Source organism: Lycorma delicatula, chromosome 9 (assembly GCF_047948215.1).
Source record: "Lycorma delicatula isolate Av1 chromosome 9, ASM4794821v1, whole genome shotgun sequence".
Taxonomy (NCBI): domain Eukaryota; kingdom Metazoa; phylum Arthropoda; class Insecta; order Hemiptera; family Fulgoridae; genus Lycorma; species Lycorma delicatula.
In genome coordinates this window covers 954,913-978,999 of record NC_134463.1, presented here as the reverse complement: position 1 = coordinate 978,999, position 24,087 = coordinate 954,913, and the positions used below count along the sequence as shown (strand labels likewise).

The 24,087-nt window shown below is 31.3% G+C and overlaps 1 pseudogene; it reads left to right on the top strand.

Annotated features, from left to right (window-relative positions):
• Nucleotides 1-24,087, top strand: part of LOC142330375 (activating signal cointegrator 1 complex subunit 3-like) — a 69,151-nt pseudogene that overhangs the window by 6,237 nt on the left and 38,827 nt on the right.

Below are 24,087 nucleotides of genomic sequence, written 5' to 3'. Positions count from 1 at the left end.
TTAAAGAAAAACAAACCAACATACTTGGCGTTTATAGACCTAGAAAAGGCATTCGATAACGTAGACTGGAATAAAATGTTCAGCATTTTAAAAAATTAGGGTTCAAATACAGAGATAGAAGAACAATTGCTAACATGTACAGGAACCAAACAGCAACAGTAACAGTTGTAGAACATAAGAAAGAAGCCGTAATAAGAAAGGGAGTCCGACAAGGATGTTCCCTATCTCTGTTACTTTTTATCTTTACATGGAACTTGCGGTTGATGATGTTAAGGAACAGTTTAGATTCAGAGTAACAGTACAACGTGAAAAGATAAAGATGCTACGATTTGCTGATGATATAGTAATTCTAGCCGAGAGTAAAAAGGATTTAGAAGAAACAATGAACGGCATAGATGAAGTCCTACGCAAGAACTATCGCGTGAAAATAAACAAGAACAAAACAAAAGTAATGAAATGTAGTAGAAATAACAAAGATGGACCACTGAATGTGAAAATAGGAGGAGAAAGGATTATGGAGGTAGAAGAATTTTGTTATTTGGGAAGTAGAATTACTAAAGATGGACGAAGCAGGAGCAATATCAAATGCCGAATAGCACAAGCGAAACGAGCCTTCAGTAAGAAATATAATTTCTTTACATCAAAAATTAATTTAAATGTCAGGAAAAGATTTTTGAAAGTGTATGTTTGGAGTATCGCTTTATATGGAAGTGAAACTTGGACAATCGGAGTACCTGAGAAGAAAAGATTAGAAGCTTTTGAAATGCGGTGCTATAGGAGAATGTTAGAAATCAGATGGATGGATAAAGTGACAAATGAAGAGGTATTGCGGCAAATAGATAAAGAAAGAAGCATTTGGAAAAATATAGTTAAAAGAAGAGACAGACTTATGCGCCACATACTAAGGCATCCTGGAATAGTCGCTTTAATATTGGAAGGACAGGTAGAAGGAAAAAATTGTGTAGGCTGGCCACGTTTGGAATATGTAAAACAAATTGTTAGGGATGTAGGATGTAGGGGTATACCGAAATGAAACGACTAGCACTAGATAGGGAATCTTGGAGAGCTGCATCAAACCAGTCAAATGACTGAAGACAAAAAAAAAAGTGGTAAATTGTTAACATTCAACAAGTTACACCAAAGCAGAGGAATACTAATTAGCATTCAAATGTGATGGAAGAGTGAAAAATTATAAAGAATGCCTCATCCAAAAAATTATCCTTGAAATGATTATGTCAGATTTTTGCGGGTCGGTGTAGCGTCGATGGCGCTGCCGGTGTGCATGTCGGTTCTTTGATGCCTTTGCTTTTTTCAACCGGTTTCAGTGGTTTGTTTGGGGGATGGACTCCTGCTTCGCTGCTGTGGGAGTCTGCCCGAGAGTTGTAGCTGGCCATCGGTCAATTAGGGCTCCAAGCCCTTTGGTATTGGTGGAAGGGTTCTTGCTGGAGTTTAGCGGTCTGCGCGTGTTGGCGAATTTCCGTCTTGACGGGATGGATTTTATTTGTTGGATGTCATATGTATTTTGGTTGTTGACATGGTACGCCTGCTTATTTTGGAATGTATGATGGGTGAGAGGTAGGACGCAGGGCTGGTGGTGTGTGGTACCATGCTTGGTTCGCTCGCGCAGTTGGGTTCACTTGGGGAGCTGGTTGGGCACTGTTCACAAGGCTGATTCTAGGCTCAGTAACCGAAAGTGGCACGGACATTCGGATACTAATCCGGGTGGGGGCGGGAGAAGTGCCATGCAAATCGATATCTTCCAGCGATATTATACACAAAGTGAATGTTTTCTTAGAAAAACGACTTGAAAACTGTTCCTTTGCTGACTGGAATTGGCACATTGTGTGTCAGGTTGTTGGGACAGGTATGATGGATCGTAGTTGGGTGGATGTATATAAATTACAACATACACGCTTACACAACTACACAACAACATCCTACACTGATATTTCTTACATTTACACTCGGTGGTGTTGCGACATCTTATTAAACGCAACCGTCAAGGTGGGAACAAATCGTGCCGATGTGTGAATGGCTCTAAGTAGTGAGTCTCGAACTATGTTCTCTGGGCACCAGGGTGGACCCAGTTGTGTATTTAGCTCTAGCTCCAGTACGCGTGCCCTCTGCTGGAGTAGTCCATTTTTCGCCGGTACTCGTTGGTCGAAAATTTCAAGTCCAATAATAGATACTATTAAAAAAGCATGTATTTTTGGATATTTTGGAATGTATTCTGAAATCGCAAGATGAAAGACCTAATATACACATGTATTGTGAAAGGACTAACTTCAAAGTTTTGTGGTGGGGCAAATTAATGGAAGAGGGATTAGTTTTTTGTTGGTCGATCTAGTGGAGACCTTTGGTTCTTGCTGTGGAGTTGATTGTTTTTACAGGTATCGGAAGTTGGATTGAAAATTAAACCAATATTTTATTTTATCTTAATTTGTTCTGAGTCAGAGTCTTCTTCAGAATTACTACTTGTTTCATTGTTGTTTGTAGAAGAAGTATTGTGAGAGACTTATTTAAGCATTGGAATATATTGAAGGGGCATAAACTGTATTTTTTGACGCTTGACTGGTGTTATAGTGTCATTAGGATTTCCTGTATGGATTTTATTAAGCATGTTCGGCCCGGCACAACTCGTGCAGGCTGCAGCTGCGGCCCGGTTGTTTTGTTTTGCACACGGTTTGACCTGTTTGTGGGGGTTTGGGCAGAGCTTCAGTGCCTTGAGCAATATTCTGCTCTATTTGGTCAGTGTATGTATATATATGTAGAAGTATAAAGTATATAAGTAAAGTATGTAAAGAATATGAATGTTTTTGGTTGAAACCAGTTTTTTTTTTAACATTAAAATATGTTACTTAATTTTTTAATTGCTGTCTCGACTTTTATTTTTTAACAGTTGTTTTTTTTTAATCACAACATTAGTTTTTTTGCCAGAAATTAATAATAATAATAATCTTTTGTAAGTACCACTTTCAGCTACCTGCTGTTCTAAATGTTACACAACAGTCCGTATTCAATTTTTCTTATATTTAATTTAATATCAACAAAAAGTGTAAAAAAAGTACAAAATACCTAAAAGTACAAAGTACTGAAAAAGTATACTTCTGTATTTTATAGTAAAATAATATAATGCGTACAAAATTGTATTGATTTGTGATTGACTTGCCATGTACATGTCATTGTATAATGTTGAACATAAGCTATATTTTTCACTTTGATTTTGCCACATAGCCTTTAATAAAATCTGTCATTTTATGACCTATCTCATTACAATTTAAAAAATGTTATTTAATTCTAAGATTGTGTGAATATTTTTAAATGAATAAATTTGTATTATTTCTAGTATATTGTGATAAATAACATTTTTTATTATAATTTTGCTACTTAAAAATGATGAACTATAAAATGAAAATGTTTTCATTAGTATTTGTATTATTAATATTATGTTGTTAAACAGCATTGCATTGAACCATGCGTTAGTCAGCTCTTTCTACAAATAAAAGTTGTATAAAAATCTATCCATTCTATGTGCTCATTTTATAAATTTTGTGTGGATGCATGCACGTGTGCATGTGCATGCAAGCATGTGGGTGAGGTGCATACACTCATTTACATCATACACATACACAATTAGACGATTATTAGATTTCTTCATGTTATGGATGTTAACGGTTTTCCTTCACTGTCTTAATGAGTTAAATCAGTTTTTTATTTTTTATTAATTATGACAAACTATCATTATTTTTAAGGGGCTACTGCCCAACTGTAGATCTGTTCTGTGAATTGAATCAACTAGTTGTTTCACATTCGTATTAAATGAATAATATTTATAATTAAAATAATATTCTTATAATAAATAATTAAAATATTTTATTTATTTATAATAAGTAAGAATTAAAACAATACGTCTGAGTAATAATTAAAAGTAATTAATATGTTGTTTACCCTTATATAACAAATATATGGAAAAAAGAGTGTCTGGGAAACAATTTTGATTAGTGCTGTTATTGTATTTTACAGATCTGGTGGTTTTATATTTATTTAAAATAATTACTAAATACATGGTGGAATGAAAATAGCTACTAAAAATGTTTAGAAAATCCATATTAAATTGTATACAGCTGATTAATTTATTAAATTAGGTCATATCAGAATAATGTGATGAGGAAATTAAACATTTTAAATTTATCTTATAATGCTAACAATACTCTTTCTGTTAAAATGCTTTTATAGTTGACACTAATAGTTCTTCATTAGTCATATCAGAAAATGACTCATTTTAAAACATAAAAAGTAATAAATTAAAAATATAGAAAACTATGCTGTTTCAGTCAAGTTTAAGTTAAAATATTTTAGAATATCTAATCATTAGATTGCCTACTTCTATTGCAATAATTTGTTTTATCTATTTATTTGCTAATGAATTATTGTTTAGTTTAAAGTTCCTATTTTCTACTTTTTAAAATTTTTACACAATTCGAATTAATGTTTACCTTATTTTTAAGATTGCATGGCTTCTTGAAGTTTTGTTTTTTTTTTTTTTCATTTCTGTTGTAATTATGTTACATTTTTTGCTATTCTTTACATCAGTTTTATTTTGTATTTACCTTCTTTGTTAAAAATTTTTCTATCATTACTTTTAATTTTATTGATAATTTTAATATTTTATTTTACTGTTTGCCTTTTTTGGTGCTCTTTTGTAATTTGATGTGTTTTGTTTTTTTTTTGCCATATGAGTATTAAAATTTGTAGGTATTTAATGTTTGTTGCTTTTTTTGCTTAATTTTAAATGTTTGTAAAGTAAAAGTCATGCAGTTGATGTAATCACAGAAGTAGTAGTAGTAGTAATTATTGTGCGCTTATGAAAGTGTAGTTGGTGTTAAGTACATAAAAAAAAAGTTATATTTTTATCAAATTTACCATCATTTTAAATATAACTGAAACTTGTGTATATTGTTTACCGTTTCTATGTAATTAATTTTTCTTAATTTAATTAGGTGGTGACCAAGCTAAAGATGTTGTTGATGAAGCAACAATATTCTTATTACGTTTATTTCTTGGTGAAAGGATTTTTTAAGAAAACATCTTTCACTATTAAAACAGATGTTTGGACAAGTATCACAAAATATGGCTGACAAGATATGTACTGTAAGTATATTTTATTTTCTGATTTACTTTTACTTACATTTGTTTACTATATTTATTTGTCTTAATTTAAAAAATTTAAAACAATTAAAAGAAAACTGAATGTTTTTTGTTCTCTATAATACAGAAGAGGTTTATACTATAAGATTACAAAAATGGGTAGAATCTGTTCTTGTTAGAATACATTGGTATTGGCATTCTTTTATAGAATAAAATACATTAATAACAATGATTGATAAATCTTGGTTTGTGAAATGCAATAATTGACTACAAGCACTGATTGGAATAACTAATAGATTTCAATTTAATAATTAATTCTGCTAATTTTTTAATACTACTGCAGAATTTGGTTTACCCAAATTTTGATTTTCTGGATAATCTCTTTTCTGAAAATGCAAATTGTTTTAATAAGTGTGTGAATTTATATGATATCTAAATTTTTTCCAAAATAACATAAACTAATGTGGAATTGAATAAAAAGAGTTTTACACATTATTTGGTAAAACTACAGTCTATTGTAAAAGTTCTTTTAAATAGGAAATTTATGGAAAATTCTAATATGTACTACTATGCTGAATAAGAAGTGTTTTCAACTCTTATTTGATCAAGATAAGTAGAATTGTATTGGTATCCCATTAAACTTATAAAAACCAGGTAAAACTTGTGAAAAACATGATCTTCTAAGTTGAAAATCTGTCAAGATTTTATAATTTGGTTCAGTGAAATTTAATATGTATTTATGTGTAGTCCAGTGTTTGATGGTAAAAATAGAGTATTACCTCGGAATTCTTTCAGACAGCATTGATTTTCATGAAAATTTGTAATTAAGCTTATCTAATTCTCTGCTTAAAAGTTATACATTTCTGATATGTGCTTTTTGTTTTTTGGGGTGAAATCTACCCTTTGTTAAAAAAAAATTTAAAAACCATAGATTTAAACGTTTAATATATTGAAATCATGTTTAAATATTTAGAATAAACATTCTTGTATAATTTTGAAATATAATTTATGATGTTTTACTATGTTTCAACCCTTAGAAACCATCTGTTATGATGAAATTAAAAAAAATAAAAATAGTTTTCAACAGTTTTAAATGTTTTTGTTAAGTTTTAATATCATATGTTCTTCTTATTTAAAATATTGTAATGGTAGCCTTGATTGTTGTAATTCTTTTTCTCAACGCCTAAAGCTCAGCTGATTTGATTCTAGACTCGGTACACAAGATGATATGTAGTGGGACGATAACATACAATGCATTAAGCAATTCAATCAATCATTTACATTAATTCTATACAATATACTTCAAATACTCAAAATATTATATGTATTATTAATATTCAATGTGTTATTACTAAACTGAAATCAAATTACAACAAACAAGACTACCAGATATATCTAATCAAAAATGTATTCTACAAATGAATAAATACTACATAAACTCAATATGGATTCGTCTACTTATTCAAACTTCAACTAATCAACATATTTATTGGTGCATTTATAATGAATTAAAATCCCTTTACTGTTTATAATATAATTTATAATTTATTGCAACATTTCAACTCTTAATAACAACCACTTATGAAAAAAAATTGTTAAAATTACAAGTGTGTTTTGTAGCTCAAAGTCATTTAAATGTGTAGAATAAACATTTTTCCATATTCTGACACATAATTTATGATGTGTTACAATATTGCAACCCTTAGAATCTACCCTAATGACAAAAAAATAAAATTAGTTTTCAACAGCTTAAAATGTAGTAATTGTGCATTTATAATAAATTATAAACTTTTTCAGTTGATGTAATTTATAATTTATTGCATCCCAAACCTTTACAAACCAACCTTGTGATTAAAATTAACAATCATGTTTACTTAAAATTAAAAACTGAAATTATAAAATAAGTAAAGTAGAGAAATAAAAATTTTATGTGCATTGCAATTATGTCTCTTAAATATCCAACGATTCAAAAATAGTATGTGTAGGTGAACTGTAAAAATATGAAATGTATATAACATTTACCCCAAAAAATATGTGCATATAACCTTAAATAATACATTATAGAATTTGTAACAAATTTTATTTAATACTGTGTATTTAACAGTAAAGTACCAGAGAGAACATTTTTAAGGTTAACCAAATAAAAAGCATGTTTAAAAATTTATTCAGCATTCAAATTAAAATGAATGAATTTATTTAAAATAATTAATATTTGTAATTTATCATGAAAATTAAATTTCTGCTTCTGTATTAAGTGATGAATTTAATGATGAAGCATGAATTTGTTGTACTTACATTTTTATTAATCAAAAAAATAACTTTAATTCAGTAATTTTTGAAAAGGTTAATATTAACGAAGTACATCACGTGTATATTCTTTCGGTTTTGGAAATGTACTGACTACATAATATAAAAGAGATATACATCAGCAGGTGTTTGCTTATGGTGTGCTTTGTTACTTTACTTCTACCTATACTTTCATCTATATATAAATATGTGCGTGTGTGTGCACACATACACACACCTTTTATATATTTTCTTTTTTGAATTGCAGTGCCCTTTCTGAGTCGTGGTGCCCTTTTGCAATTAAAATTTTTCCTTGGTGCCCTTCCCTAAGAAAAAGCATGACTACTCATAAGTAATAGATAAAAGTAAATAAAACTCGTGTATTTTCATTATTTTTTTACTTCATTAACATTAAATTAATAATTATAAATGTCTTGGTTAAATTAATTATGAAGCTTTTACAATATTTTATGACATCCCTATGAAGTGGCTGTGGCTTCCTGGCACACAGTTTGGGAATCACTATTGTAGACAATTCATGACTAAATAACACAAGCAACCACCTCAAAGAGAGTCTGTTATTGTACGGTACAATCGTTTCATTGAAACAGGTTGTGTGTCACATAGAGCACCAGGCCAGGGTAAACATCAGTCTCAGAAGTGGCAATCAAGCAGATGTGGCAGGCATTCATTCATAGTACAGGTAGATCAACGGGATGGGCCAGCTTAGAATTGAATATTCATAGGGTTATAGCATGGAGGGTATTGCATAGTCGACTATCATTTAAATCCTACAAATTAAAACTGATACAAGCTTTGAGTGAAGACAATAAAGAAAAACAAACTGAGTATTGTGTAATCGTACTTTATTTAAAAACAAAGTTAAGACTGAAGGTAAAATTATCTTAATAAAATTGTGTTCATTGATGCAGCAACCTTCCATACCAGTGGTAAAGTGAATCGACATAATATTCGGATATAGGGTAAGCAGAATCCACGACACGCAAAAAAACATGCATGGGACTTGCCTAAGGTTTTTTTTTTTTTTTTGCTGTAAGCTGTCACAAAATTTACAGTTTTTCCTTTTTTGCTGAGTTAATTGTAACTAGAATATCATACTTGGACATGCTTGAACATTATCTTATGCCACAATTACAACAGGATATGGACACAGAATTCATTTTCCAGCAAGATTGCATGCCATCACATTATCAACATGCAGTTGTCCCGTATATCAGTAGCAAAGTTCCGACTTGGATTGGATGTTGTGGAACAATTTCATGTTCACCACGATCACCTAACTCCAGTGGACTCTCTGTGTGGAGTTATGTTAAACACATAGTGTTTGTTTCTCCACTTCCAGGAAATGTCAGTGAGCTGCGGCACTGGATAACAAATAGTTGCCATCATTGATCAAGGCATACTTCATAGGATTTGGCAGGAAATTGGTTATAGATGGGACATCTGCCATGTTGTTACACATGGTAGCCATATTGAACATTTGTAAATGAAAATTGAAAATATACTGTATTTAGTGTTGTATCAAACATTTCTGCAAGTTATTTACTTTTTCCTTTATTAAAGGTTACTTTTATACAACAAATTTAGAAATACTCTGAATATATCTCTCTCTCTCTCTCTCTTTATATATATATATATATATCTCTTTATATATATATATATATATATATATTAGCCTATCTGTAAATAATAGGTATCCAATACCTGTTATTTTCTATTATTTTACAGACTAACTGCTATTATACATTACTTGTGGCCACCATTCCCTTCATTACTCCTTTTAAGCAGGAGCTGGATCAATTTCATATGTTGTAACGTGTTTTATATTATAACAATAATATATTGTTTTGTTATAAGGCTTATGAACCACAATCAACTTAAGTTGGATATTTGCTAAAACCAAAAGATTTTGTGAATACAATTGGATTTAAACCTTCCCTAAGTGCTACTGTATTATATTGTTATTTTTATATTGCATATTTATCGTTATTGGTGTTTTTATTGAATTTGAAAATATATATTTTTTGAAACAGAATGTTTTTAAAAGTAATTTCTTTTTGGGATTCTATTGTGTTCTTTTCTTATTATTGAAAATTTATTTTTTTTTGGAGACAGTGGGACAAATTCATTCCATGCTGACAGATAGCTGTTTGGATACATTAGAAGAAGCTTGGTGTGATAGTGGTGGTAATAATAAAAGAAGAGTTAAAAAACTATTTGGTGAAGATATACGCTTTACTCCTGCAGAAATGAATGATTTCAATTTACCTGATGTAAGCTTTTTAACTGATTTGTCAACTGGTATTGAAGCTGTCCATTCATTTTCAATGAAATATGATGGCGGTAATTCATTCAGCAGTTCAACAAAAGAGGATAAGAAACCAGTCTCAAAAAGATCGGTTAGTAGTTAATGAATCAAAAAAATGTGTAAAAAGAATTATACAAGTTGTACAATAGATTTATAATTAAGTTAATTATATTTGTTGGGTTAATTATAATAATTAAGTGTATATTCCCCCTCTCTGAATTGTGAGACCTTGCCGATGGTGAGGCTACTCTGTATCACTGGAGTGGTATCTGTTGAGAACCGGACTGGTTCTCAACACCGACTTCTGCTTCAAGCTCCGGAGCATCTGGAAAGAGTATCCAGGAATGCCCGGTATGTCGCCACAGGTGTTAAAGTGTGGTCACAACCACCAAACCCGCATCGGACACTGGATAGCACATGCAATGACTTTGGCTCGTAACATGACTTCGTGAGCTGCCAGGGATTGTAGTGCACCTCACGCAAGGAATCATGCTTCCTTGATGGCATGAACGTACTCATTACGGGCGTGCTGGTAAATCCGCAGACCCTCAGCGTGCACATCATCAACGATAATCCTTGTTAGGGGGCGACGCTGGCATCTTCTCTTAGTAGACCTAGCTGTTGCGCACAGCACGCTAAGTAGAGGACCATCATTTTTTTCCTGGGTTTCTGCCTGCGTTTAACAGATGGCTCCCTGGAAGCAGCGGTCATGACAGCTCCATGTATTCTCTGATAAGCAGACTGACCACTACCTAAGTGTGTTCATTGCCTGAGGGGGCTGTAGGACCCTATTGCAGCCAATCTTGATGGCCTGGCTGAATTGTTCAGCCATCAATTCCACCTCCTTCCTGTGCTCCATGCCCCATTCCAACCTATGTAAGGCAGCTGCACACTCACGCTGCAGCCTGTGCTGATCCGGGTCTCTTAGGTTGTTGGGACTCAAATCTGGAGCTCTTGGATTGCCACCATAAGCAATCTCATAGGCTGTAAGTCTCACAGACTTACAGCCTATGGCTGTAACACTGGCTCACACTGGCTTTGAGCCAAACAGTCCAACTACTTGTACACCTAAGCAGATCGCCCGTTACCAAGTTGACATCGATGTAACTTTCCCTCAATTCGGAAGAGAAAGTTGGCAGTTGTTCTGCTTCATTAAGCAAGTAGAGGTTCCTGGCTTCAATGAACAGTGTGAGACCAACGCCTCTGGGGTCAGTGAGTGGTGTACCCCAGGCGGAAGACTTGGTGTTAGGGTCCATAGGAACCAGCACTCTGATGCCTAGGAGACCATCCAGAATCCGCCCCAAACTTTGCCAACAAGTCATCGATACTCTATTCAAGCTGGAAGTATCCCAACACCAGTATGACATCGAGGGTACTCCTTGTGACTCGCACAACAGTGAACCACTTATCTGAAAATTGGGGCATCCGGAAGACACCCAATGAGACCAAGCTGACCACGATCGCAGAGAGCAGCCGTCCCCCACGAGATTGAATAACATCAACTCTGTGGAAGGGCCAACCGTGTACAGCTCCTGGACCAAGAGGACTTCGAGGTCATACTCCTCAAGAATCCTCATGGCTTCATTGGTGGCTGACCAGGAATGATAGAGGTTTAACTGCTCCAGGCACAAGCGTTCAATAAGGTGACAACCGTCCTCAAAAGCTTCCTCCAATTCAGGCGTCGCCATATGCCATATTGTTTACGATCATCACCGCATGATAGTCATAAGAAAGAGTGGTGTGGTTGTTAGTGTAAAGCAACAAATTAATATACCTCTTCTATCTATGAGAACATTAATAATTTCTGTGAATGCACAGTGCATATCTCTCCAATTATTAGAGCATTAGTTAATAAAATATGAAATTAGAAAAAAAAATTCTCAGTTAGCAGTTTTTATAATTAAAATGTAGGGTTATTTTATTACAATAAAACATAATTTTCATATGGACATTATTAATGTTTCAACTCGAAGAAACATTTTGTAATGTAAATTTAATAAAGTTTACAAACTGTAAACATTTACTATCTTTCATTTTTAGTTTAAGCTCTAATGATTTTCTTATAAAAATTATATTTTTGAAGTGCGTAGATTACTCCAATTCTTCATTTTAAAAACATCAGTCACATATAATGCAAGGGCTCAAATTTTTTTTTTATTCTGTTATATATTTTTTATTTATTCATCTTCAAAGGAAATTGAAACTTAGATATTACTGAAAAAAAATCACAAGGGTGTATTTGTTCACCAATGAATAGATACTGTTATGTGTCAGATTACTAATCATAGTCACATATTAAACTCTGTATAAATAATATTTTTCTAAAAGATAGATTAGTTTGTCTAAGATAACATCTTTAAATGTGGTCTTTTTGTACCAGACATGAGATGATAAAAAATGCCTTAGAAGAAGTTAAAAAGATAATGTAAATAACTTGAGATGAATTGTATAAGGTTCATAGATGACATGGCTTTTTTTTAAGAGCTCAAACACACGATATTGAATAGTGATTTCAAAATTATAAGAGACTATGTCAGAATATGGAATGTAAATGAATGTTAGAAATATTAAAGTGAGGATTGAAGGCATAAAGCCTATGGCAGTCTGCACAAAAGAATGAGGAAATGAACAAGTTAAACAGTATGATTCTTAGGTACCATGTAATAGGTTACGCAAGTAAAATGAAATAAATGCAAACATTCTTTTTTATCAATGGCTAAGGAAGGATTTAACAGAAAGAAACAATTATTATGTAGCAAGATGAAGCTGGATTTGAATAAAGTGACTTGTGAAATGTTATGTTTGCAATTTACATCTGTGTGGGTGTGAAATATGGACAGAAAATAAAGTGGAAAGGACTAGAAGCATCTGAAATAGAGGAGATAATAAGATGACTAAACTGACAAAGTATAAAATGAAGAAGAAATGGAGAGTAAATGAGAACTGAAGCTTAATCAGAGTAATTCAGAACAGGAAAGTTGATTGGCTGGGATATAATATAAAAAGAGAAGGATTGATTAAAGACGTGCTAGAAGTATCAGTAGATGTTGCAAAAGAAATGACAGAAAAGAGAAAAATTACAGACAACCTAACAGAAAATGGGACCTATTTTGAGTCTTAAATATCTTGAATAAAGGAAAACGGAGATGTACAAGGTGCAAGGGATCCACCTCATTGTAAATAGCTGTATGCTTAAGGCTAGGTTTAGCTAGGTTTGTTAAATATTTAATGCAATAAAAAATATTTTTTTATTCATGTGCGAGTTATTTTTGTTACAGTTTGGAAGACCATGGTTAGTAAAAGAATTGCAGAAATGTTATGGATCACAAACCCCTGCTGGTTTATCTGTTGAAGAATTCTGTGAAACTGTGATGACACTTTTAAAATCTGGTCATTCAAATGATGAACTACAAAATGAAGTAATTATTTCTACAACTTAATTACAGTATTATTATTATATTCATCATTCCGTTACGTTGTAATTTTTTTTACTTTTTTATCAGGACTAATTTCATTACAATAATAAATATCTGGATCTTTTGTAATATTTTCTGCTTTTAGGTTGCATTAATTATTAGGTCAGAATCCAATGAATCCCATCATTTATTGGTATTTGACTTTTTAACAATGGTAACCTGCCTTATTTTTCTTTTAATTCATTTCACCAAAGTAAACTGAATGAATGAATAAATGAAGTGAACTCATTTGAGTTCTTGTTATTTTTTTTGAATTTGGATTAGCTATTCCAAGAAAATTTTAACCAGTAATGCGTGGGGACTGTTCACTGTTCATGATTAAAATTTAAGGACAAGGCTTATAATCAGCTGATGTAGCAAATAGGTAATGAATAAAACATGTGTATTGAAGATGTATTTGGGAGTATTGTTGAAAAGTAAAGCAGTATTAGTGCTAGTGTCTAGGATAAGAGTGTGGTTTTGGATGTCGGAGGGATATGGAAAGAAAGGAAGAATACATACTTTAAGGAGAGCAAAAGCAATTGTGGTAGATAGCAGGGAAAGGCATATACAGATGATTGTAATACTAGTTTGAAATATAGGTTACCAGAGAATGCTATGGATAGATAAAAATTTACTGAAAGAAGTATGTCTACTGATCTTTTTGGAAAACCAGTGGGATAAAATAAGGTAAGTAAAAAGTAAGAAAGTTTAATAAAAACTTACATTTTATCTCCCATTAATTACCTCCATTAAAACTGAAGGGAAAATTGGAACGAGATCAGAATAATTGAAGGTAGGACATTAATCTAAAGATTTACAATTTAAGTTTTTCTTTTAGTTCTAAGAATGTGTTAGAAGAACGGGTTAGAAGGGACTCATTACAGTACATAATAAACTCATTATGAAGGAAATTAAATGTGACATCAGGGAGAATAATTTTGAGTTGTAACTTACAATTTGTTATTAAAAAAATTACCAATTAAAAAAATAATTTATTATATAAATCTCTTAGCTATATTTTTTAGCCATTTTTCTACATAATTGCCATCCAATTTTATGCACTTATCGTGTCTGTAAACAGGTTTTTGAATATTTTTGAATACCTTGTCATAAAATTGTGTCACCTGTGATTTAAGCCAGGTAGTAACACTGTTTTCAACTCCTTGTCATTTTCAAAACGCTGTGTTGCTGCTAACCATTTCTTCATTTTCAGGAAAAGGTGACAGTCACTGGGAGCCAAATCAGGGCTGTATGGAGGATGGTTGAAAAAACTCCCATATGAAACTGTTGATTTGGTGTCTGTAGTATGCAGACAAAGTGTTGTCATGAAGGTTCGACCACTTGTCATGAATGTTTGTTCAACCTTTCTGAAACATACATGTGTCTTACCGCACATCTCACATTTTACTGCACCAGTCTTACAAACACATCTAACCACACTGTTACTTATGATATTCCCTCCATATACTGCACAAAGTTCATGATGAATTTCAGCTGCCGACAAGTTCTTTGCATGAAGGAAATGGATGATAGCAAGCACTTTACAATCAGCAGTATTTTCTGTGACAGCAGCCATTACGAGTGAGAGTTTTACAAGAACAAACATGCAAGTGATACTTCCAAAAAAACACTACTAGAACTGCACTGAACCGGGCTGTTCAACTGAGCAAACACAGAATTGTTACCCCCCACTCATTTGCTCAATACTGAGGATCGGAAGTTAATTTCTGAGTAGCCTGTAGCATACCATAAATCAAATGATTTTGCTAATATTGAATAAATTCAGAAAGTAGAAAAAAGTTGATAAAACAATTTTTATACACGTTATAGTTACGGTAGCATTGTTTATGTCAGTTTTTTGTATTGTTTTATTTATTTTTGTTTCTTTTTCCAGATGTTTGAACTGTTGGGTTTTGATAGATTTGAATTAATTCAGTTACTGTTGCAACATCGTAATGATATTGTTTTTAATAATTCTGTTGCTGAAGAGAAAAAACTAATTGCAGCACAAGGTTTGTAATATATTATTCTATAAATAAATAAATGTTTTAATTAGAATCATGGCTGGCTCAAAGATTTAGAATGTAGTCTAAATTTTTTTCATTTGTTAACAGCTTTGCTTTTCGATTTGTCTATTTATAAGCAGTTAAAAACAGTAATTTAAGTAGTCACAATCCAAGGAGAGAAAAATGTTAAGATTAACTAAGACTTTAATATAAAAAAATTAACAAGAAATTCCAAATTTCTATGAATTCATTTCTAGAGAAATTAAAAATGTCTCAAACTAAGAAATTTGAAAATGAATGATTAAAACAAAATTAATGAAATAAGATGGAAATATTAAACTGATCAATAATGGTTTGCCTCTAAATGCCATCAGAATTTCATTAATGAAAATATATTTTCCTGAACAGTATTTTTTTTTTTTTTAGAGAAGGCAAGAATAATTCTACAACAGTTTTTCTAAGCTTATCTTTTTTTTCTATAGAGGAAGAAAGTGAAGGTATTGCAAAATTATTTTGAATTTATCATGATCTATAATTTACTTTTACCGGATTACAACCTGTTATTTAATCCTACTGGATTAACTTACTGGATCCTACTGGAGACAATAATTTTTAAAGAAAAATGTACTTTTAGATTAAATTAAACATTCACCCACCTTACATCTCTGATAGTGGGAATCATATCCTGTGCATATTTATTTATTTCATTAATACAATTGGATCCAAAACGAATCACATAAAAACTGATTCAAAACATCCAGTACAGTAAATTATGCTGATAATTGCCATCTAATAACAAGATTTATTTCATGATTACCTGTAAAATTTATATTTTATGCAGTGTTAATATCCGAACATCACCTTCAGTTGATTGAGAGATTAGGCTTTAACTTTGTCGTCAGTTTCTTCACTGTTAACAGTTTCCTGAGAATTTTCATGGTCTTTTTTTACACTCACTTTCATCGAAACATTTTCAACAAGTTTCCTGAGCTAATGTGAACAGAGAAATAATTCATCATAGGATGCCATTATCACATCTGATTAAGAAACTGACTCACAGGATATCACTATAAAATTCCTATTGATAATATAAAAACATAACTTCTACATGCTTACAAAGAAGTTAAAAAGAAGGAATATCCTTAATTAAATATATGTAAGACAATGTTACCTTTTGCATGATTTATTTTATGTGTGTTTACATATGTACAAAATGTTATGTGTCAATAAATCATTTAAGCAAATATTGATTAACTATTAGTAATTTAATATTTCATTCGTTTTTTGTTGTTGTTTGGTCAGGAACAATGGAGCAAAGGCGACCTAGTAGTATATGTGTTTACATCTTATTTCTTTTATTTTAAAATTACAAATAAAACTTGTTTTAAAATGTATATAAACTGAGTTTTGTGTAAATATGAGATGCAGAAATACATTAAAAAAATTAACTAGTATGGAAAAAACAAGTTGTTCCGTGCAATCAATGCTAACATCAACACACTTTCCTCTCTGTTTTTTTATTATATTTATTTATGATAAATTTTTCTCCTTATAAATAACAACTCTTATTAGTTTAAAGGCTATATTGTTTTGAAATATATAGAATATTTTTCCTAAATACACAAAGAAATGGAATCCTTCCATCAAAATAAGAAAGAAAAATTTCTATGAATTTTTTACAGCTGGAGATGATTTGTTCTCTGTCTGCTGTTATGTATTTTGAAAAATAAATTCATAAATTCATTCCTCATAAATAGATTTATTGAAATTGATTTAACCGATATTCTTAGTGAAGATAATATGGAAATTTTTCATTAGAAAATTAGTAAAATTTTACATAAGAAAAATCTTAGGTTTTATTATTGTTAGATAATTTTACCAAATAATATATTATTATTTGAAAGTAATAGTTTACTTTGTTTACTAGCAATAAATTAATAATGGAATAATTTTCAAATGTAATCTGTTTTGTATAAATATGTCCGATTACATTATGGTCATTTTGTGTTAAATCAACAAGAGCAAGTTACTTAGGTAGTATCATTGTAAATTACTCTGACTTAAGTGGAAGATTTTTAAATGGAAGATTGTGTGTTATTTAAACAAAAGTTGAAGATATTTTTTCATATTTATTCGTTATCGTTGCTTAATATTGGATTATAATAGTAAAATGATGTTTAGCCTCATACCATTTAAATATTCAAAGTATTTTCCCATGTAGTTAGAAAATAAGTAAAAAAATACACATTTCCAGAATTGGCTTATCTTAATTTCAGTAGTAATAATCTCTATATCTGCTTTTCTTACTTTATCAAAATGCATTTTCTAGCCTTTAAGTCTTGCACACGGATTTTTAATATTAACAGTGTTAATTTGAAGACAAAAAAAATTTGGAACAAGATTTCACAAAAAAATAAATTCTTATTACAAAATAGAACCAAAAATATGTAAAATGAAATAAATTGAAATATCAATTAATAAAAAGATAAAAAATCCATTAAACTGTAAAAATTTCAATTTTTACGCTACAAAAAGTTCATTTCATTATCACTCATTTGTATTTGTTAAGCGTGCCAGCCAAATTAAATCATATTCTCTCTAAATTTGTATTATTTGTTTTTTTAATTTAAAACCACACAGAAAAGTCTTTTTAGGGCAATTTTCTTCATTTAGACTAGGTATAGCTAACCCATTTCTGCTGCGGGCCATTTTGTTTGATGGTGTAATTTTTGCAGGCTGCTTAAAATTATTTTATACTGATTCAGGATCAGTAACATTAGCAGGATAATTAAAACTATTATTAACAGTTAAATTTTTATTCAGTTCTTTTTCAATATCAGATTCAAAGACTGGTAACATGCAATTTTCAGTATTTCAGAGAGAGATGTTTATCTGTCTTGATCTATATGCTGTTTTGTTTAACTTCATACATGAAAATGTTTGCGTAAGTCTATACTCCCAAAGCACATCAAATGTTTTACTTTTATAGTATTTTTTACGTAAGTAAGAATATCTGAAATTTCTACTCAACATTTGTCTTTCAAAACTAATCATTTTGGATATTAATTCCAGTTGAATGAAAGAGGGAACTTATTCTATTTCAAATGAAAAAGGTCCAACAAAAAGAGAAACATATCTTGTAACTCTTTAAAATCATTAAAATGGGTATCGAATTTGTTTTGAGATTTCCTTAATTTTGTTACAATGTTGTGAGAAAGTGCAATTTTGACTTCTGATAATGTTTTATTGTATATTTACGGAGTTTTTTTTTTATATGATAGTGGTGCAAAAACGAGGCACAAATATAATCCTTTATGAACACTTTGAATTCTTCTGAAAACAATAATAATTATTAAAGATTAAAATACTAGTATAATTTTTTGAACCGATTTAATAGAATTTTCAAACATGCTTTGTGCAATTTTTTATGATAAGATAAATATTAACTTACAATGTAAAGATTGTTTTATAAAGATAATACTGCATGAGTAGGTTAAGTATGTTAAGACAATTGAGTTGATTTGGATGAAGTAAATGTAAAAAATAAATAATTACTTTATTTCTAAGTAAAATTTATGTAATTAAAAGCAAATTTAATGCATATGTCGTTTTATATCAATTTTTTTAATCTGATTTTTAGGCAAGCTGCTTTAAAAGCAGCGCTAAATGCTCCAGCTGTAAAAGAAAAAGAGAAAACAAGTCGTTTACAAAAGAAAGAAATCTATCCTCATGTTTATGATTCACTTAGTAAAGCAAAACAAACTGCAGGTACTTTTTAAACTGTGAAATATTATGGACATTTTTCCTAATATACTAATCTATTAAATTGTTTCTATAATAAATTTTAACATTTATGTAAAAAATATGTAAATTTTAGTATTTAATAAATTTATTGAATTGAGATTACAGTTGTGGTTTTTGTTTATAGTGTAAATTAATGGTTGGTTTCAGGTTATATATCGGAAGTCAAAATGCTTTTACCAGAAGGTGTTGAAAGGAAAGATACAAAACACTATGAAGAAGTTAATATACCAGTATCTGAACCACCACCAACTTCTGTTGGCAGTAAACTAGTTCCTATTGATTCATTAGATGAGGTAGATTTCTTTTATAAGTTAGTTTATATTGCATTTCTCTTCATTAATAGTTTTGTCTTTTTTATGATCTTTAGGTGATTTGTTGCTATTAATGCTATTCGTATGTTTAAATTGTTTAATTCAGTCATAGTATCTATTCAATTTTATTGAATATTCTGATTAATGTTAATTAATAAATAAACCACCTAAAACAGAACTTTATAGTTTTTTGGTCGTTACGTCATCTTGTCTTGATTCTCGGTTACAATTTATATAATAACATGTATGATGTATCTGATCATATCTGTGTATATTTATATACTGCAATATGTATATTATTTTTATATTTAACATTATTATTAATGAATGAATAATAATTAAATATTAAGTTTTATATAATTGAGAGTCAAAATGAAAAGATGATCTAAGAACAGAAAATCATCTCTTCAAAGTAAATTCTATTTATTATACTTCTTCATTATATAACCGATTAAAATTGAAAATGTAATTCCTCCAATGTAAAAACAATGTCAGATAAATCCTACTTTATTTTTTACAGAAAATAATTTTTTTAGAGGTACATCTATCTTCAGTATTTTCAAAATAAATGAAGCTATTAGGTATGGCTGAAAAGTAATGGACAGTCACTAATAATTTTCAAACGGTAAGAAGTATTCAGATGTAAAAAAGAGATGAAACTACATTAGTTTGTTACAAGAAATTTCATTTTGTTTTCAGTTCAATCAGAATTTACATGCTTGCATTTCTTCCGATAGTGAACAAATTGTCACATTTTATCAATTAATCCCAACAGCCTTTACTTAATTTATGAATACGCTGTGTCCATGTTTGGTTCATTATCCATGATGAAATAATTGCCCTTCAGGTTATTCTATAAATGTTAGACGAAATGAAAATCACAGGGTGTCAAATCTGCTGACTGTAGAGGATGTGACTTCAACTACCATCATTGGAAGAGTACACAAGATTGCAAGCTTGAATGTAAGAGATGTAATGTATTAGTCTTGGTAAGCTTGCCGTTGTCAAGAAAGAATGTTAAAGAATCCAGATTACAACACTGGGACTAGCAGAGGCACATTGGAGAGACAGTGGCCACTTCAGTACATTTGAAGGGAATGTGGTATATTTATTAGGAAAATCAAAACAATCAAGCAGTGGTGTCGCATTTATAGTATTGAGGGAATGGAAAGATGCAGTATACAAATATAGATCAATTAACGACAGTTTCCTTCAGGTGAGATTAAACACAAAGCTGGTGAAGCTCAATATAATTAAGGTGTATGCTCCAACATCAGCAGCTGAAAATGAAGAAATAGAAGAGCTTTATAACCAACTTGCTTCGTGCTGTGACTTGCTACCTTTGAAAGAAATTACTATTGTGTAAGGTGGCTTTAACACAAAAGTAGGCAGTAAAGAAATTGCAATAATATTGCACGTTGGCCATGGCCAACAATAGTCTCTGTGAAAGAAATTATGGTTCCAGTCCTGTCAAGAAAAGAGACTCCAAAAAATCAATACATTGTTTTGGTATCATCCTCGTAGGCTGTATACGTGGGTCTCACTGTGGACCAGATATCGCAACCAAACTGATTTCGTTTTGATTTCAGAAAGATGGGAAACGTCAGTCAAGAAAATAAAAACATATCTCTGTGCAGATGACAGGTCAAACCGTCAAGTGCTATGTCTGTTTCTTAGAGTCAAGTTGTGTTTCAATTGAATAAAACAAGACTAGTCTTTTCAGAATTCAAAAGATGGAACTTCTTCAGAAAATAAAAGTCAAGTTCAGTGAGAAATATGTTGAAAGTGAACAAGCATCTTTTAAAAAATAAGAAGAATTTAAAATCATGATCTTGGAAGCCACAGAAGAGATAGCTAAAGAAGTGAAACGAAACTAGTTGTCCGGTTAAACTGCTCAACTTGTAAAGGAATGAAGAAGAGTGAAAGGTACCACAGTGCCTTTCGCTTCTCAAGTCCTCAGTACATTACTGGAGATTGTCAACTGAAATCCAAAGATTGTGTTATCATGATAAAAATTCATATATCCAAGAAACTTGCAATAAAATTGAGAAGCCGAACAGGAATAATGAAATGTGATCCACGTCCAAAGAAATAAGGAAACTTACAAACACCTTCAAACAAAAAAAAGACAAAATCTTAGGTTATAGAAGATGCAGGTATTAAACTTCTTACCGACTATTGGGAGATTGGAGGAAGATGGAAAACTACTGCACCAACCCATATCTTGACGACCATGCAGAGCTCACAGAGTTAGATTTAGTACCAGAGAGAGAATATTGAGATTTAGTACCAGAGAGAGAACATTGAGATTTAGTACCAGAGAGAGAACAGTGATTCTCAAAGAGGACGTGTGAAAAGCAATAAAGAAATTGAAGGACAAGTCACCAGGTTCAGATAGCATCACAGAAAAATGTTCAAGGCAACAGATGACTATGTACCAGATCTGTAAATAGTGGGCAACTTCAGTGTACATACCTCTACATAAAAAAGGCTGCGAAAATTATAGAACTATTCTCCGATTTCACATGCGAGTAAAATTTTGTTGTTTATACTTCATGAATGTCTACAATACTATCTGGAAGGAGAAATTCCTGCAGAGCAAGCCAAATTCATCAAAGAAATGAGTACGCGTGAGCAAATTCGAAATATTAGGCAGCTGATAGAGGAAGTTAGAGAGTTCAATCCTCTTATAATATATTTCCTAGATAACACCAAGATCTTTGACTCCATCAGATAGAAAGATCTGTGGTGAGTGTTGAAGAAGATGGGTGTTCCTGATCATCTTGTTACCCTCATTTGGAACCTACATGTAAAGAACAGTACAGTGGTTAGACTGGAAAATGATACAATGGAGCTCTTTTACCTGATGAGAGGAGTATAACAGGGATTTATTCTAGCATGGCACTATATGAATAGGAGGCCGGCAAATAACCAACTTAAGGTTTGCTGATGATATGACTCTGTTTGCAGGCTCTGAAGTTGAAATGAAGGACATCCTCAACCGAGTTCAGCAAGAAAGTGAGGCGCTAGAGCTGAAATTAAACATAAAAAAAACAAACATTTTCATCTTAAACAGACTTGACAATCTTCCAGTCAGTGATGTGCTGTCTGATTTCAAAAAGGTGGATCATTTTGTATATTTATTTTTGATAAATGTTGAGGCTCGTTGACCAAAATACAAAGAATTATCTTTGTGAAGGAGGCGCTTATGAAATTCACAGGTATTTGGAAGGATAGGGCAATCATGAGGAATACAAAGCTGAGACTGCTTGAGGTACTAATCTTCCCAGTAGTTATGTATGGTATTGAGACCTGGGCCATCAAGGTTGAAGACCAGAGGTGAATTGATGCATTTGTCGTGTGGGCCTACAGAAAAATTCTCCGCGCTGCATGAATGTAAAAGAGGACGAACAACTTGATTATAAATGAGCTGGATATACAGAGGATGTAGTCCGCAATATACTTCCAGCGCATCCTCTGCTTTTTTGGTCATGTAGTCCGTAGGCCCGGCATAAATACAGGGGAAAAAAAATCATGGGCAGTAAGTAGGTCATGCAAAAGACCACTGTAAAAATGGCTGGACCAAATTGAAGATGCGACTGGGAAAAACACTAGACATTTCTTCAGAAAGATTAAAATGGCAGAGGACCATGAGCTATGGCGCGGGAAATTGTCAGCCTGATATGAAAATTACTAATAAATAAAATAATAAAGCAGTCATTGTAAACAAAAAATAAAGATGCTTAGTAAATTAATTATTAATTTAAACCAATAGTAATATATTCATTTATTTATTTATATGAATATATTTTTCTCACCAGACGCAGATTACCATCCTTTTGCCACACTACATCAGAAAACCGTATTAATTTTTTATTTTAAAAGTTAGTTTTTATATTTGCAATACAGTGTACATTTTTTCTATTATTCCCAAAGAATAAAATAAAATAATTTGTTTAAATTTTTTCATGGCTATAATATACTCTTATCTTCTCTGTTAGAAATTTGTTTTAAAAATCAATTGAAATTGATTCAGATAGGATAATGTATTATTTTTAAATTGAAAATGATTTGCACATTCCATCTGTGCTAGTGTTAGAAAGATCTCATTGTAGTCTTGGCAGAATTTCAACATGGCTGTTGAATATATTAAGATATATTGCAGTAATCATAAATCAACAGGGATTCATTTCCCATCTTGCTGAAATGTACAGGAAGAATTGAAAAATTCCCTTTGACATGCCAGAAGGCGGAGGTAGATTTCACCGATGCTAAGTAGGGGATAAAAAAGATTTCCACCTTAAAGTTAAGAAAAAACTTCAAATTTACTCATGGTGACAATGGTTGTATGTGAAAAAAAGTTTCACATGTTCAGCATATGACAAGCCCCATCTTACAACCCAACAACATTTTGGTCATCCCTTGTTGTAAGCGTTGGTCATCAAAAATTGTTTCAGACAAAAGTTTTAGGTAATGTTTAGAGGACTAACGACCACTTTAAACCAATTCAATATTGTGCCTATTATGGGAGGTATGATTTTTTTGTCTTCAAAACCTCATTTTTTCCACCCCCTGGGCCAATTGTTGGTGTTATCAAAAAACTTTACATAAGTTTTAGGTACTTATCCAAAGAATAGTAGGAATTTTAAACAAATTCAATATTTTACTTGTTAAGAAAGTTATAGCAATATTTTATTTTTTTGAAAAAGCCCCCCCCCCCCCATTTCCACCCTAACGGTACAATT